Here is a 17,658-nt window from a genome sequence, read left to right on the forward strand (position 1 = left end):
CAGAATTCTTGAGCTGACTTGGAACGCCTGTTTGGGCCATCAAATCTCGGGCAAAGTATGGACTATTATATATTTCTGGAAAGCCCAGGATGTATACTTTCCAACGCAATTGAGAGCGCGCCAATGGAGCTTCTGTAGCTCCAGAAAATCCACCTCGAGTGTAGGGAGGTCAGAATCCAACAGCATCTGTAGTCCTTTTTCAGCCTCTGAATTAGATTTTTGCTCAGGTCCCTCAATTTCAGCCAGAAAATACCTGAAATCACAGAAAAATATACAAACTCATAGTAAAGCCCAAAAAAGTGATTTTTATTTAAAAACATAATAAAAACTAACTAAAATGTACTAAAAACATACTAAAAATAATGCCAAAAAGCGTATAAATTATCCGCTCATCACAACACCAAACTTAAATTGTTGCTTGTCCCCAAGCAACTAAAAATCAAATAGGATAAAAAGAAGAGAATATACAATGAATTTCAAAAACATCTATGAAGATCAGTATTAATTAGACGAGCGGGGCTTTTAGCTTTTTGCCTTTGAACAGTTTTGGCATCTCACTTTATCCTTTGAAGTTCAGAATGATTGGCTTCTATAGGAACTCAGAATCCAGATAGTGTTATTGATTCTCCTAGTTAAGTATGTTGATTCTTGAACACAGCTACTTTATGAGTCTTGGCCGTGACCCTAAGCACTTTGTTTTCCAGTATTACCACCGGATACATAAATGCCACGGACACATAACTGGGTGAACCTTTTCAGATTGTGACTCAGCTTTGCTAGAGTCCCCAATTAGAGGTGTCCAGAGCTCTTAAGCACACTTTTTTTGCTTTGGACCACGACTTTAACCGCTCAGTCTCAAGTTTTCACTTGACACCTTCACGCCACAAGCACATGGTTAGGGACAGCTTGGTTTAGCCGCTTAGGCCAGGATTTTATTCCTATGGGCCCTCCTATCCACTGATGCTCAAAGCCTTGGATCCTTTTTATCACCCTTGCCTTTTGGTTTAAAGGGGTATTGGCTTTTTCTGCTTGCTTTTCTCTTTCTCTTTTTTTTTTTTTTGCAAGCTTTCTATTCACTACTTTTTCTTGCTTCAAGAATCAATTTTATGATTTTTCAGATTATCAAATAACATTTCTCCTTTTTCTTTCATTCTTTCAAGAGCCAACAATTTTAACATTCATAAACAATCAAATTCAAAAATATGCACTGTTCAAGCATTCATTCAGAAAAATAATAGTATTGCCACCACATCAAAATAACTAAACTGTTTTAAAATTCGAAATTCATGCACTTCTTTTTCTTTTTCAATTAAAAACATTTTTCATTTTAAGAAAGGTGATGGATTCATTTTCATAGCTTTAAGGCATAGACACTTAGACACTAATGATCATGTAATAAAGACACAAACATAAATAAACATAAAGCACAATTTTCGAAAAACAGAAAATAAAGAACAAGGAGATTAAAGAACGGGTCCACCTTAGTGATGGCGGCTTGTTCTTCCTCTTGAAGATCTTATGAAGTGCTTGAGCTCCTCAATGTCTCTTCCTTGCCTTTGTTGCTCCTCTCTCATGGTTCTTTGATCTTCTCTAATTTCATGAAGGAGGATGGAATGCTCTTGGTGCTCCACCCTTAGTTGTCCCATATTGAAACTTAATTCTCCTAGGGAGGTGTTAATTTGCTCCCAATAGTTTTGTGGAGGAAAATGCATCCCTTGAGGCATCTCAGGGATTTCATGATGAGGATTTTTCTCATGCTCTTGTTGAGGTCCATGAGTGGGCTCTCTTGTTTGCTCCATCCTTTTCTTAGTGATGGGCATGTCCTCTTCAATGAGGAGTCTTAGCCACAACTTCATAGAAGTGGTCTTGATGGACCTTTGAGATGAATCTCTCCATCTCTCATGACTCGAAGGTGGAAGAAATTGCCTTTCCTTTCCTCTTTCTAGAGGTTTCTCCGGCCTTAGGTGTCATAAATGGTTATGGAAAAACAAAAAAGCTGAGCTTTTCCACACCAAACTTAAAAGGTTTACTCGTCCTCGAGCAAAAGAATGAAGAAAGGATAAGAACATGAAGAGATAGAGGAGATGGAGGTGTGTGAATTATTCGGCCAAGGGGATTTTAGGTGGTTATGATGTGGAAAAGGAAGGAGTGATGGTTTGAATTTGAGTGGTTGGGTGTAGGTGGTTTGTATGATGGTTTTGGAGGAGTAATTGAGGTGATTGGTAGAGGTTATTTTGGGAAGAGTATTATGAAAAGGTGTGAAGAAGTGAGAGAGAGTGAGTTGATGTTGGTGGGGATCCTGTGGGATCCACAGATCCTGAGGTGTCAAGGATTTCTCATCCCTGCACCAATTAGGCGTGCAAAATGCCCTCTGCTGCCAATCCTGGCATTAAACGCCAGGTTGCTGCCCATTTCTGGCGTTTAACGCCAGCTTTTTGCCCTTTTCTGGCGTTAAACGCCAGTCTGGTGCCCATTTCTGGCGTTAAACACCCAGAATGGTGCCAGACTGGGCGTTTAACGCCCAATCTGCTGTCTTTACTAGCGTTTAAATGCCAGTAGGCTTCTCCTCCAGGGTGTGCTATTTTTCATTCTGTTTTTCAGTTTGTTTCTGCTTTTTCGATTGTTTTTGTGACTTCACATGATCATCAACCTACAGAAAACATAAAATAACAATGGAAAATAGAAATTAACATAGATAAGTAAAATTGGGTTGCCTCCCAACAAGCGCTTCTTTAATGTTAGTAGCTTGATAGTGGGCTCTCATGGAGCCTCACAGATACTCAGAGCATGATGATGGCCTCTTAACACCAAACTTAGAATTTGGTTGTGGCCTTCTAACACCAAACTTAGAGTTTGAATGTGGGGGTTTTATTTGACTTTGTATTGAGAGAAGCCTTTCATGCTTCTTCCTTTTCCTGTCTGCAAACCATGGTGCTTCCTGAATGGCGAAAAGTTGCTCATCTAGAAAGGTTTCAAAGATCTCAGTAGGAGGGTGGGATGCCCCTGCTATTGGTTCTATCCGGGACAGGTGATCAGCTACCTGGTTCTCTGTCCCTTTTTTGTCTCTTATTTCTATATCAAACTCTTGCAGAAGCAACACCCATCTTATGAGCCTGGGTTTTGAATCCTGCTTTGTGAGTAGGTATTTAAGAGCAGCATGGTCAGTATACACAATCACTTTTGAACCTACTAAATAGGATCTAAACTTGTCAATGACATAAACCACTGCAAGTAACTCTTTTTCTATGGTTGTGTAATTCTTCTGTGCATCATTTAAAACACGGCTAGCATAGTAAATGACGTGCAGAACCTTGTTATACTTCTGTCCCAACACTGCACCAATGGCATGGTCACTGGCATCACACATTAGTTCGAATGGTAATGTCCAGTCAGGTACAGAGATGACTGGTGCTGTGACCAGCTTGGCTTTCAGGGTCTCAAACACCTGTAGACACTCTGTGTCAAACACAAATGGTGTGTCAGCAGCTAGCAGGTTGCTTAGAGGTTTTGCAATTTTTGAAAAATCCTTTATGAACCTCCTATAGAATCCTGCATGCCCCAGAAAGCTTCTGATTGCCTTAACATTGGCAGGTGGTGGTAATTTCTCAATTACTCTACCTTGGCTTGATCCACCTCTATTCCCTTGCTTGAAATTTTGTGCCCAAGGACAATTCCTTCAGTCACCATAAAGTGACATTTTTCCCAGTTTAAGACCAGGTTAGTCTCTTGGCACCTTTTCAAGACAAGTGCTAGATGATCAAGATAGGAGCTGAATGAGTCTCCAAATACTGAAAAGTCATCCATGAAGACTTCCAGGAACTTCTCTACCATATCAGAGAAGATAGAGAGCATGCACCTCTGAAAGGTTGCAGGTGCATTGCACAGACCAAAAGGCATTCTTCTGTAAGCAAATACTCCAGAAGGACATGTGAATGCTGTTTTCTCTTGGTCCTGAGGATCCACTGCAATTTGGTTGTAACCTGAATAGCCATCTAAAAAGCAGTAATATTCATGACCTGCTAGTCTCTCTAGCATCTGGTCTATAAATGGTAAAGGAAAGTGATCCTTTCGGGTGGCTGTATTGAGCCTTCTGTAGTCAATACACATACGCCACCCTGTAAATGTTCTTGTAGGAACCAGTTCATTCTTTTCATTATGAACCACTGTCATGCCTCCCTTCTTGGGGACAACGTGGATAGGGCTCACCCAGGGGCTATCAGAAATAGGATAAATAATCCCAGCCTCTAGTAACTTAGTGACCTCTTTCTGCACCACTTCCTTCATGGCTGGATTTAGCCGCCTCTGTGGTTGAACCACTGGTTTAGCATCATCCTCAAATAGGATCTTGTGCATGCATCTTGCTGGGCTAATGCCCTTAAGGTCACTTATGGACCACCCAAGAACTGTCTTGTGTGTCCTTAGCACTTGAATTAGTGCTTTCTCTTCCTGTGGATTTAAAGCAGAGCTTATGATCACTGGAAAAGTGTCACCCTCTCCCAGAAATGCATATTTCAGGGACGGTGGTAGTGGTTTGAGCTCGGGTTTAGGAGGTTTCTCCTCTTTCTGAGGGATTTTCAGAGGTTCTTTTATTTCCTCTGATTCCTCCAGATCAGGTTGAACATCTTTAAAGATGTCCTCTAACTCTGATTCAAGACTTTCAGTCATATTGACCTCTTCCACCAGGGAGTCAATAATATCAATGCTCATGCAGTCATTTGACGTGTCTGGATGCTGCATAGCTTTGACAACATTTAACTTGAACTCATCCTCATTGACTCTCAGGGTCACTTCCCCTTTTTGGACATCAATGAGAGTTCATCCAGTTGCTAGAAAAGATCTTCCTAGAATCAGAGTTGCACTCTTGTGCTCCTCCATTTCCAGTACTACAAAGTCAGTGGGAAAGGCGAATGCCCCAACCTTGACAATCATGTCCTCAATTATGCCTGATGGGTATTTAATGGAGCCATCAGCAAGTTGAAGACATATCCGGGTTGGTTTGACTTCTTCAGTCAACCCAAGCTTTTTGATAGTGGATGCAGGTATTAGGTTGATACTTGCTCCAAGGTCACATAGAGCTGTCTTAGTACAAGCACCCTCTATTGTGCATGGTATCATAAAGCTCCCTGGATCTTGAAGCTTCTCAGAATGACTGCACTGCATTCTTCAGTGAGAAACACTTTTTTAGTTTCTCTCCAATCCTTCTTATGACTTAAGATCTCTTTCATGAACTTTGCATAAGAGGGTATTTGCTCAAGTGCCTCTGCAAACGGGATCTTTATTTCAAGAGTCCTGAGATAGTCTGCAAAGTGGGCAAATTGTTTATCCTGTTCCGCTTGGCGGAGCTTCTGAGGATAAGGCATCTTGGCTTTATATTCTTCAACCTTAGTTGCTGCAGGTTTATTCCCTACAGAAGTGGTTGAAGAAGCCTGCTTAAGGGGGTTGTTATCAGCACTTACAAGTGTCTGACCCCTTTGTGGCGTTTGAACGCCAGGATTGGATGCTTTTTGGGCGTTTAACGCCAGATTGCAGCCCTTTTCTGGCGTTTGAACGCCAGAGTTATTCCTCTCTGGGCTCTTGATGTCCTCAGAGGGATCTTGGGTAGTGGTTTGGTCATCCTCTGTCATTTGTTCCTTTCTTGACTTTTTGCTATTTTGACCTGAGTTATTCAATGTCTTCCCGCTCCTTAGTTGGACAGCTTGGCATTCTTCTGTTATCTGTTTAGATAGTTGCTGTCTTGTCTGATTCAATTGTGCTTCTATATTCTTGTTAGAATTTTTAGTGTCTTGGAGCATCTCTTTGAATTCTGCTAATTGTTTTGTCATAAGGAGTAATTGCTGATTAAGTTCAACAATCTGTTCTTGAGGATTAGGATTAGTAGTTACTGCCATAGCCTTTTCTTTTATGGAGGACTCACTGTTTGAGTACAGATATTGATTTCTAGCAACTGTATCTATGAGCTCTTGAGCTTCTTCAATTGTTTTTCTCATGTGTATAGATCCACCAGCTGAGTTGTCTAGGGAAATCTGAGCTTTTTCTGTAAGTCCATAGTAGAAGATGTCTAACTGTACCCACTCTGAAAATATTTTAGAGGGGTATTTTCTCAGCATCCCTCTGTACCTCTCCCAGGCATTATAAAGGGATTCATGATCCTCTTGTTTAAAGCCTTGGATGTCTAGCCTTAGCTGTGTCATCCTTCTTGGAGGGTAAAATTGATTAAGGAATTTGTTTGTTAATTGTCTCCATGTTTTTATGCTTGATGTGGGTTGGTTATTTAACCACCTCTTAGCTTGATCTTTTACAGCAAATGGAAACAATAATAATCTGTAGACATCCTGATCCACTTCTTTATCACGTACTGTGTCAGCAATTTGTAAGAACTGTGCCAAAAACTCAGTAGGTTCTTCCTGTGGAAGACTGGAATACTGGCAATTTTGCTGCACCATGATAATGAGCTGAGGATTTAGCTCAAAGCTGCTTGCTTTGATGGGAGGTATACAGATGCTATTCCCATATGCAGCTGTAATGGGGTTAGCATATGACCCCAGAGTCCTTCTGGACTGTTCACTTCCACTTAGGTCCATGATGGAGAAAGGGAGATGATGTGGATTACAAATAAAATATATTTTTGTTTTTATTTTTTTTTAATTAAAATTAACCGAATAAAATAAAGTAAAATAAATGGAAAATAAATTAAAGTTTTGAAAACAAAAAGGGAATAAAATAAAATAAAAGCAAATTGAAAACTAAATTAATTAATTAATTAAAAAGATTTTGAAATTAGCAATTAAAAAGATATGATTGAAAATTATTTTGAAAAAGATATGATTCAAAAGATATGATTGCAAATTAAAAAAAAGATATGATTGAGAATTATTTTAAAAAAGATATGATTGAGAAGATATGATTGCAAATTAAAAAAAAGATATGATTGAAAAGATATGATTGAAGAAATTAAAAAGATTTGATTTTTGAAAAAGATTTGAAAAGATCAATTTTTGAAATTAGAATATTGACTTGACTAAAAAAAAGATATGATTTTGAAAATCTTTGACTAAATTAATGCAAAATTTCGAAATTTATGAGTAAAATAAGGAAAGGATATTTTTTTGATTTTTGAATTTTAATGCGGAAAGAGAAAAACAACAAAATGACACTAAACTTAGAAATTTTAGATCAAAACACAGAGAACAAACAAGAAAACTTTGAATTTCAAGATGAACACCAAGAACACTTTGAAGATCAAGATGAACACCAAGAACAAATTTTTGAAAAATTTTTAAGTAAATAAAAGCACAAAAACACACCAAACTTAAAATTTTTAGAAAATCAAACACAACTTTTCAAAAATTTAAAGGAAAACACACAAAGAAGACACCAAACTTAGAATTTTGAAGATCAAGAAAGAACTAAAGACATGCAATTTCGAAAAAATAAAAGAAAATAAAATCATGCAATTGACACCAAACTTAAAATATAAAACTAAACTCAAATAAAAGACTCTAAACTAACAAAAATAAAATATTCCTAATCTAAGCAACAAGAATAACCGTCAGTTGTCCAAACTCGAACAATCCCCGGCAACGGCGCCAAAAACTTGGTGCACGAAATTACAATCACACTTTTGTAACTCCGCACAACTAACCAGCAAGTGCACTGGGTCGTCCAAGTAATACCTTACGTGAGTAAGGGTCAATCCCACGGAGATTGTCGGCTTGAAGCAAGCTATGGTTATCTTGTAACTCTTAGTCAGGATATCAGTAATTCTCAGATTTAATTGTAAAAAGTAAAAGAACATGAAATAAATACTTGTTATGCAGTAATGAAGAACAGGTTGAGGCTTTGGAGATGCTTTGTCATCTGAACCTCTGCTTTCCTACTGTCTTCTTCTTCATGCACGCAAGACTCCTTCCATGGCAAGCTTTATGTTGGGCATCACTGTTGTCAATGGCTACATCCCGTCCTCTCAGTGAAAATGTTCCAAATGCGTTGTCACCGCACGGCTAATCATCTGTCGGTTCTCGATCATATCGGAATAGGATCCATTGATCCTTTTGCGTCTGTCACTACGCCCAACACTCGCGAGTTTGAAGCTCGTCACAGTCATCCCTTCCCAGATCCTATTCAGAATACCACAGACAAGGTTTAGACGTTCCGGATCTCAGGAATGACCGCCAATGATTCTAGCTTATACCACGAAGACTCTGATTTGAATCATGAGGCTAAGAGATATGCATTCAATATAAGGTAGAACGGAGGTGGTTGTCAGGCACGCGTTCATAGGTGAGAATGATGATGAGTGTCACGGATCATCACATTTATCAAGTTGAAGTGCGAATGAATATCTTAGAATGGAAGCAAGCGTAATAGAATGGAAAACAGTAGTAATTGCATTAATTCATGAAGAACAGCAGAGCTTCTCACCCCCAACAATGGGGTTTAGAGACTCATGCCGTAGAAAATACAATGAGAAACGTGTAGAATGTCATGAGGTACAATATGAATCACGGAAAGTAGTATTTATAGTAAACTAGTGACCTAGGGTTACAGAAAATGAGTAAGCTAGGGTGTTTATTGTAAAATTCCACTTCCGGGGCCCACTTGGTGTGTGCTTGGGCTGAGCATTGAAGCTTTCATGTGTAGAGACATTTATTGGAGTTAAACGCCAGCTTTTATGCCAGTTTGGGCGTTTAACTCCAGCTTTTGTGCCAGTTCTGGAGTTAAACGCCAGAATTCTTGAGCTGACTTGGAACGCCTGTTTGGGCCATCAAATCTCGGGCAAAGTATGGACTATTATATATTTCTGGAAAGCCCAGGATGTCTACTTTCTAACGCAATTGAGAACGTGCCAATTGGGCTTATGTAGCTCCAGCAAATCCACTTCGAGTGCAGGGAGGTCAGAATCCAACAGCATCTGCAGTCCTTTTTCAGCCTCTGAATCGGATTTTTGCTCATGTCCCTCAATTTCAGCCAGAAAATACCTGAAATCACAGAAAAACATAGAAACTCATAGTAAAGCCCAGAAAAGTGATTTTTATTTAAAAACTAATAAAAACATAATAAAAACTAACTAAAATGTACTAAAAACATACTAAAAACAATGCCAAAAAGCATATAAATTATCCGCTCATCAAAAACTAATTATTTTCTCTACAATCTTTTATCGGGAAAGTCCTCTCCATAAGCTTTCATTTTAGTTACTAAGCTCATTAATCTTGTATAGTAATTTTTTATCTTCTGAGAATCTTTCATTTTCATATTTGCATATTGTTTTCTTAGAGATTGGAGGAGGATTGTGCGTACCTTTGTATCGTCTATGAACTCTTGTTCCAAATTTTTTCACACTTCCTTAGCTAACGATATTCTTCTTATCCTTGAGAAAATTGTCTTTGTTACAGCTTGTTGGAAGAAGTATATAGCAATATAATTTATTTGTTGTTCTTCCTTCAATTTCTTCTTTTCTGCAGCAGAAAATGTTGCTTGATTCTCTGGCATGGTGAACCCTTCAGGGACAACATCCTACAAGTCTTGTACTTATAGAAAAATTTTCATTTGAGAATGTCAGTCCTCATAATTGTCTTATAATAATATGGGCACGGGAATATTTATAGTTGAAATAGTCATGGTTATAAAAAAATTTGTTTGAGTGGGTTATAATGTGGTGGATATGTATAGTTAATAGGTTAGGAAGAAAGATTCTAAGCCCAATAGATGATCGAACCTGGCTTTGATACCACTGTTAGTTTCATGAAATAGTTTAAGTTAGTTTAGTAAGAATAACAAGGTTAGTTTTGATGAAGGAGTGATTTTGATGAATGATTTGAGGAAATTGATAGTTATATTATTGATGAGTTAAGGAGATATACAGTACAAAAGACAGTGGAACTTGTGTTTGTTAGTTAATTTACAATGAACTCCATGATAGTCTATTTATAGGCTCCTTAAGTTGATTATAGATAATTCTAAGTCTTAGGTATTTCTAGATACTAATCTTAGATATTTCTAGTACTTGATTTATTTACTTAATTTCTAGACTTCTCTATTATAATATCTAGATATTTATTTTTATGAAACAAGATTATGAAAATTCTAGAAAGTTCTACAAATGTGTAGCATTATTAATATATAATATACAAAAATTGTTATGTACATACAAAAAATAGTCACTAAATTAATTATTATATATTTATATATAATTATATGTGTTGTTTAATTAATTTGTTTTAGTATATATTTTAACATATATTTTATACGAGTGGTTAATTTAGTGGTTAATTTTCAGTAGAAAAAGAAAAAAGAAAAAAAAATAAGAAACAGAAGAGAAACAAAAAAATAGCTGTAATAGCAGAAAAAGAAGAAGAAATTATATAAAAAAAAAAGGCATATCAAAGAGTGAAAGAAAAAACTTTGAATTCTTTTTTCTGTATCCCATTTTTTGAATTATTTGGTGCTACTTGATTAAAAAATTTATTATCGATGAATGAATTATTTACTTAATACTATCAGTATAAAATACAAAAATCAAGTATAAAAGAAATTCTTATTATATATAAATAATATGTATACGAATTTTGTTAACAAGTGGCGCTAAACACACCATTTAAAATTACTTATTTAAAAAATTTCCAAACATTGATGCACTTTTTATTTTGTAAAAATATTAAATTTTAAAAAATTTAATTTATCAGTATAAACTTTTTGAATAAATATATAAAACTAATTTTAATTAATTAACTAAATTTGTCATTCTTATAAAAATTACTTTTTTAACTTTTATGTTTCAAAAGATTTAGATTTAAGATTAAAATATAATATTTTGTGTTAGAATTTAGTGTTTAAAATTTAGATTTTTAGATATTACAAGAAAAACGTTGAGTACCGTCAGATTTTTTGTTAGAAAAATAAACAAAATCCGATAATAACTAAGTTACCGTCGAATTTAGCGTTGGAAGTAATCAAACGGTATAAACCTCGCCAGTAAATCTTTACCGTCGAATTTTTTTGTCCAATAGTAACTACCATCGGATTCTGTGATGGATTACTTATTCGAAAAATCATTGATTACCGGCAGATTTTTTCGACGGTAATGTTGGCACCACAATATGTTATTTTCCGCACTATTACTGTTGTAAAATCTGCAAAATTAGTAAATAATTAGTCAATAAATTAATTATTAATTAAAAAATTAGAAAATGGGATTTTATAGGTTAATGTGATAGAGCTAACTAAAACGAAAATTTTGACACTAATTTTAAAGAATTTGGCCTAAGATTGGGCCAAACAGACCAAACTAGGCAAACCAAGCTCGTATTGGGCCCAAGGCCCAACCCAAACTCTTAATGAGGGGCATGGCTTCAGCCACTTACCCATTGGATGAGGAACACACGCTGCATTGTGAAATTGGGGAAGAACATTCCCAAAGAAACAAAAACCTTTAATTTGATTCAAATCCACGTAACTTTTTATCCGGAGCTCCGATCGTCGCACCGTTTGCGACCACGCGTCCGCAGAGATGATATCTACAAATTCCGGTACCTTTCAAGGTGAGAAAATCACATTCTCAGCTCCTATTCTCTCTTCTTCAGTTTGAAAATGTTGAGGTTTTGGGGTATTGAGATTTTGGTTAATTTGATGTTTTAGGATCAAATTGACTTGAAGAATTGGTAGGTTTTGACTTAATTAAAGCACATATATGGTAAGGATCACTAATCCTAATCAATTTCTTAATTTAGTATGTTAGATATTGAATTTGGCTGTATATGTGTTATATGTATATGAATTAGGTTTGTGTATATGTAATTAGAGCTTGAATTGTGGACGTTGGGATCTTGGTGGAGTTTGGGAGACCTTGCTTTGGAGACTTTGGACTTTGAGGGTTGTGTTTGGAGCCTTGGTGGTGTCTCAGTAAATACGTGGAAATCGGCCAAGGTATGGTTTAGGTTTCTCGTATTTAACATATAATGTTCTGCGAAAATCTTAGGCTAGATGACCATAGGATAAGTTGGAAACGAATGAGTATATGTAATGCTTAGAAACCTTGATATGAATTATTTGTTGGTTTTGGTGTTTGTTGAATGAATGATAAGTGATGAATTGAAGGTGATATGTGTATAAATGTATATTGAATAAGAACATGTAGATCTTGTTGATGTAAAGGAGAGATTGATGCATGATGTGGTTGAATTGAGAAGTGGTAGGATGTGAAGATTGTTGTGGTATTGATAAAGATATGCTTTGTTAATGGTTATTGACATAGTAAGTTGAATTGAATTTGAATTGTAATGAAAATTGAGGGTTGGGGGTTTTGTGAAAAATTAGTTTTTGGTTAAACTTTGTCGAGCCATAACTTGGCTTTTGGACCTCCAAATGATTTCAGACTTATTTTTTATAAAAATTGGGTCCGTGAAGTTTACACCGTTTGAAGAACGGATGAAAAATGGTTTAAAATGAAAAAGTTATGCGCATCGGAAGTTAGGGATTTAAATTGCAATTCTGTAGCTTTTCAAACTTATATAAAAATTTTGACAAGACGTACGCCCATGCGTACGCGTGGCCCACGCGTACGCATGATGCGGGATTCTTACATACGCATACCATCCATTCGCATATGGTAGCTACTGCCTGGTTTGCATGCGTACGCGAGATGGGGCATGCGTACGCATCTTGGTCCAATTGAAGATCTTGCGAGGTTCGTGGTGGTGTACAGCCCACCGATTTTCGAGAGGACAATATCCGGATTAGCTGCAAGATGTGTCGGGTTCTGGAAAAGTAACCGACATGTGAGCTCACGTCCAGTAGGATAGACATTCATCATATGCATATGTGTGCTTTGTTTGCTATGCAGTAATTGGGAATGCCTAATTGATTATATTCTGCTAACTGTTGTAATTGCTACTTGAACTACTTGTTTTCTACCTGTGCTTGCATTTGTCTGTTTGTTTGTCTATGCGGATTATCGGAGATGGAGGAACGGAGAAAAGGTGAAAGATTTTAGTGGTTAAATTAAGTTTAAGTTAGGTTGAATAACCCTTAGAAGATCACCACTCCTTATGGTTGCTGTTTAGTACTTTAAGCTTTATAACCTGAGTGTCAGCGTTCTAGGATTGCCTCTGGTATTTCCAGGACTTTATATCTTATGTGCGTGGCACCTTTACCATGTTGAGAACCCCCGGTTCTCACCCGATACTCTGTTGTTATTTTTTAGATGCAGGTCGAGCGGCACCTCGGTAGGCGTCTGGAGTTTTGCAGCAAATTATATTTTGGGACTTTATTTTGTATGGTCATATGTATATAACTCTCGGAACAACTTGTTTTGCTTTGCACCTCTTAGAGGGGAAAGGAGAACTAGGTTTTCTGTTATATTATGTTCGTTGACTTTTGGTTTCTTCGCACGCAAGTAATCACATTCCTGAGTGTTGCGCTTTATATTTTCACAAATTTTGTTTTACCCATCCTTCAAGGCTCCTAATGTACTACGTTCTTTTAATTATTATACGTATATATATATATATATATATATTATTTCAAAGGTCGTAATACCACACTACCTCTATTTTACGACTTAAGCGTAAAGTTCTGTGTGGTAGGGTGTTACAACTGTCGGATTATTCCCTTAGTAAATCTGATGCTAATGTCAATTTTTAAAAAAATGTAAAAAAATGGTCAATTTTAATTATTTATTTTTCACATAATTATATAACAATTTATAAATAATAGAAACTTATTATTTAAAATAAATAATAAATTGTTCAAATAAATTAAAAGTCAAGTACATCAAATAAATATAATGAAACAATAAAACAAAACACTAATAACTAAAGATCTACGTAGTCTTTGACGTCATCGTCGTCGTCATTCCCGTGGCCCTAATGAGGCGGCGTAGATGGCGGTGATGTCTGTGTGCCACCAGCAGTAGTTCTGCCACCAGCAGGGTTGATACCAGCGGCGCACATCTAAGCCTGGTACACCTTCATCTGAGCCTCCAACAATTGAAGCCACTCCAGCTACTCCTTCTACTCCAACATGAGGTTATCAGTGGCTGTCACATGAATGAGGATCTCCTAATACCTTTCTTGATAACCGTTCATCTCCTGAGCTGGTGAAGGTTATGATTGAGCTCCTGCACCTACAGCCTCAAATCCACGCCTTCCTCATGCTCGACGGCTCGACTGGTGGTAAAGCCGGACGATGGTCTCAATGTGGAAGTGCTAAGGCTGATGACAAAGAATGACCCCAGCTCATATTTGCAGTTCTTGTATGGTGCTCAGACGGTCTCACGCTAAATCGCATTGAAATCGGCGTCTGAACCAGCAAATCCATCGGCGACGTCCTCCCCACTTTGCTGAGATTTCTGAGTCACAGCCTCTGCATGTAAGACTTCTGTGTAACACATATTATTGTGATTAGTACGACAGCTATACAGTTAATCTCTAATTTTATATCAGAAGATCAGATGTATGTTTACTTACATAATGATCCTGAGACCGCTGATCAACAAATCTCACTTTGTTCTCCTTTAACATGTGGGTGTACTTAAACGTCTTTGCCAATGTCACCTCGCAATCCAACGTCTTCGACTACACATATTGAATTGAAATAATATGATTATCATGCCTATTAATAATGATATGTAAAATAATATAACAAGGTTAATAACAAATTGAAAGAAACTACATACTAGCCCGGCCTTAGTCTTCATGAAAGTTGCTAAGCCGCCGGTATACTTAGACGACCTGGCCGATGTAAACGCCGCTAAAATCGGTAAATAATTAATCAATAAATCGAATTTTAATTAGAAAAATTAAAAATGCAAAACTAATATCAAAATAGGATAGAGCTCGTCAAAACAAAAATTGACACCAATTTCGAAAATTTTGGCCCAAGATTGGGCCAAATGGGCTGAACCGGTCAAACCGGACCCAAACCGAACCCGAACCGGGCCCGTGGGCCCAACCAACTCACTATATATAATAAGTTGAAGCTCATTTCATTTCATTCCAGCATGAAAAACACGCTGAAGGGAGGGGAAACCATCAAACCCTAACCCCAAATTCAATTTAATTTTCAATTTCACATAACTTTGAATCTGGAACTCCGATTGACGAGCCGTCTACGACCACGCGTCCGCGGCGTCGAGCTCTACAAAGCCTATAATATTTTTAGGTAAGAAAGTCACATTTTCTTCCTCAATTCTCCCATTTCCAGTTTCGAAATTCTTGGGCTTTTGTGTTGAAATTTTGTGTAATTTCGATGTTTAGGATCAAATTAACTTGGTGGACTTACCGAGTCTTGTCCCAATTCTCTGTTAGTGAGGTGAGAACTCTCAAAACCTATTGGAATTCTTGGTTATGTGTGTTAGAAATTAAGTGTATATGTATGGGTATTCATGATATGATATAAGTGAGGAGTATATATATGGTATGAAGCTAATTGGGAATATTGGAAGCTTAATTGGAAGCTTGGAGTTAGAAACTAGATGCTGAAATTTTGGTATTGAAGCTTGCAATCTTGCCTAGTGGGTTGCCTTGGAAAAACTACACGGGAATCGACCAAGGTATGGTTTAGGTTTCGTGTGTTTAACATGTAAGGTTTTGTGAAAACTTAGGCTAGAGCACTATAGGATAAGTTGAAATGGATAAATGAGTTAAATGTTTAGTGTTTGTGATGTTGATTAATAAATAGATAATGGGAGTCAAATGCATGTATGTATATAGGTTAGTATGATGGTGTTGAATGATGGGTTTATGATTGTGGTAAAGTAATGGTATAGTTAAGATAGTGAATGATGTTTATTTAGATTGGTTGGTATTATTATGATGAATAATATTGTGCTAATGGTTGAGAATTTCTATGATGATGATAAAATGTGGAATTGGATTAGTGGGTTGGTTGTGAACAAAATGTGTAAAGTTGGGGAAATATAATATGATTGAGCTAAGGATGCAAAATAGTTGTATGATGGTGAAGGGTAAGTTATGTTGATGATTTTGAGATGTTGAGCATGAATGTGACTGGTCTTTAAAAGGGGAATGTGAGTTTTGGTAAAAATGGGGTTTGGTATATTTTGGCAAAAAGTGAAATTTTATGAACTTTGGTTGCCCATAACTTGCTCCACAAATTTTGTATGAAGAAGAGATTTGTTCTAAATTGAAGAAGGTTTTAAAAGCTTGAAAACGATATAAAATTTGCGGAAAACCAAGTTTTGTAGAGGAAGTTATGGACGTCGAAAAATTGGTGCAAAAAATTGAATTTTGTAAGTTGCAGCAGAACCAGGTTTTCTGATGTGTGCTTACGCACAAAGCCGTGCGCACGTACCCAATAGAAGTAAAAATCCACCTGTGCATACGCACGCCTCTGTGCACACGCACACGCCAAGATGGGCCTTCTGTTGGTGGCGCTAGCACAGGTGAGGCGCTTGCACACCCAGTGATGTGTGCGCATGCACACGTTCTGCTTTCTTGTTGAGCTATGCGCACGCACAGGTGTGTACGTACGCACACGCCCTGTTTTTCAACACCTGAGTTTTCAAGATTTAAGCTTGGTTTTGAACCCCTAAACCCCTATTTTTGCCCTGTCAACCTTAGATTCTACTAGTAAGCTTAGTAAATAGCAGAAGTTAGGATTTTAAGGTAACTTGGGAATGAAGAAAGAGAAAAATGTGATGAGTTATGTGAAAGAAAAGTGGTTATTGAATAAAGTAATGATGCCATGGCTTGATAAATGACTAGACAATGATTATGAGTATTAAATAGTTTATGAATGACGATATCTGAGATACGAATTTTCTTGGGTAACAGAATCGTGGCTCGTCACCACGTGTTCCAGATTGGATCTCGATACTCTGTTGACCCTACGTCGTAAGGGTGACCGGGCACGTATAAATTCCCGGGTATGGATAGCCCCCATTGAGTGATTTATGAATGAATGTTTGAATGATGAATGATTATGAAATCTATGCATAGACTCATGGGGATGCACGACGGGGGACAGTCTAAGGTTTTTGGACTTGTCAAGTTGGCTGGATAACCGATAGATGAGCCTCATCAGCCATAGAACAGGCATGCATCATGTGTATTTGTTTGTTTTGATTGCTATGCATTATTTGAGATTGCCTAAATGAATATATATATCCTGCTACCTGCTATCTTTGCTATTTGCACTATCTGTTTCTTATTTGTGAGTGAACTTGTTTGTTTGCTTGTCTCTGCATGATTTATGGATGGCGGAGGAATGGAGGAAGGGTGAAAAAGGGTAGGAGGTTATGTTAGGTTTGAATTTAAGTAAGTTTAGGAATAGCTTAGGTTCCCTACCCCTAATTATGGCTTTTGCTTAGAAACTAAGTTTTGTAATTTTATGACGGAGTTCTAGGATTGCCTCTGGCATTCCTAGGACTTTACTTATTATATGCATGGCACCTTTACCATGCTGAGAACCTCCGGTTCTCATCCCATACTGTGTTGTTGTTTTCAGATGCAGGTCGAGAGGCTCCTCGCTAGGCGTCTGGATTTCCTGAAGCAAAGTAGTCTGGGATATTTTGGGCTTTATGTTTGGTATATATATGACTCATGTACTTAGCTTGCTCTCCAAAAAACTTGTTTATTTTGTTCCTCCTAGAGGTTGCAGGAGAGTCAGGGATTTGTTTCTATATTTTGGGATATTCGG

Source organism: Arachis ipaensis, chromosome B10 (assembly GCF_059453495.1).
Source record: "Arachis ipaensis isolate K30076 ecotype BB chromosome B10, ASM5945349v1, whole genome shotgun sequence".
Classification (NCBI taxonomy): Eukaryota; Viridiplantae; Streptophyta; class Magnoliopsida; order Fabales; family Fabaceae; genus Arachis; species Arachis ipaensis.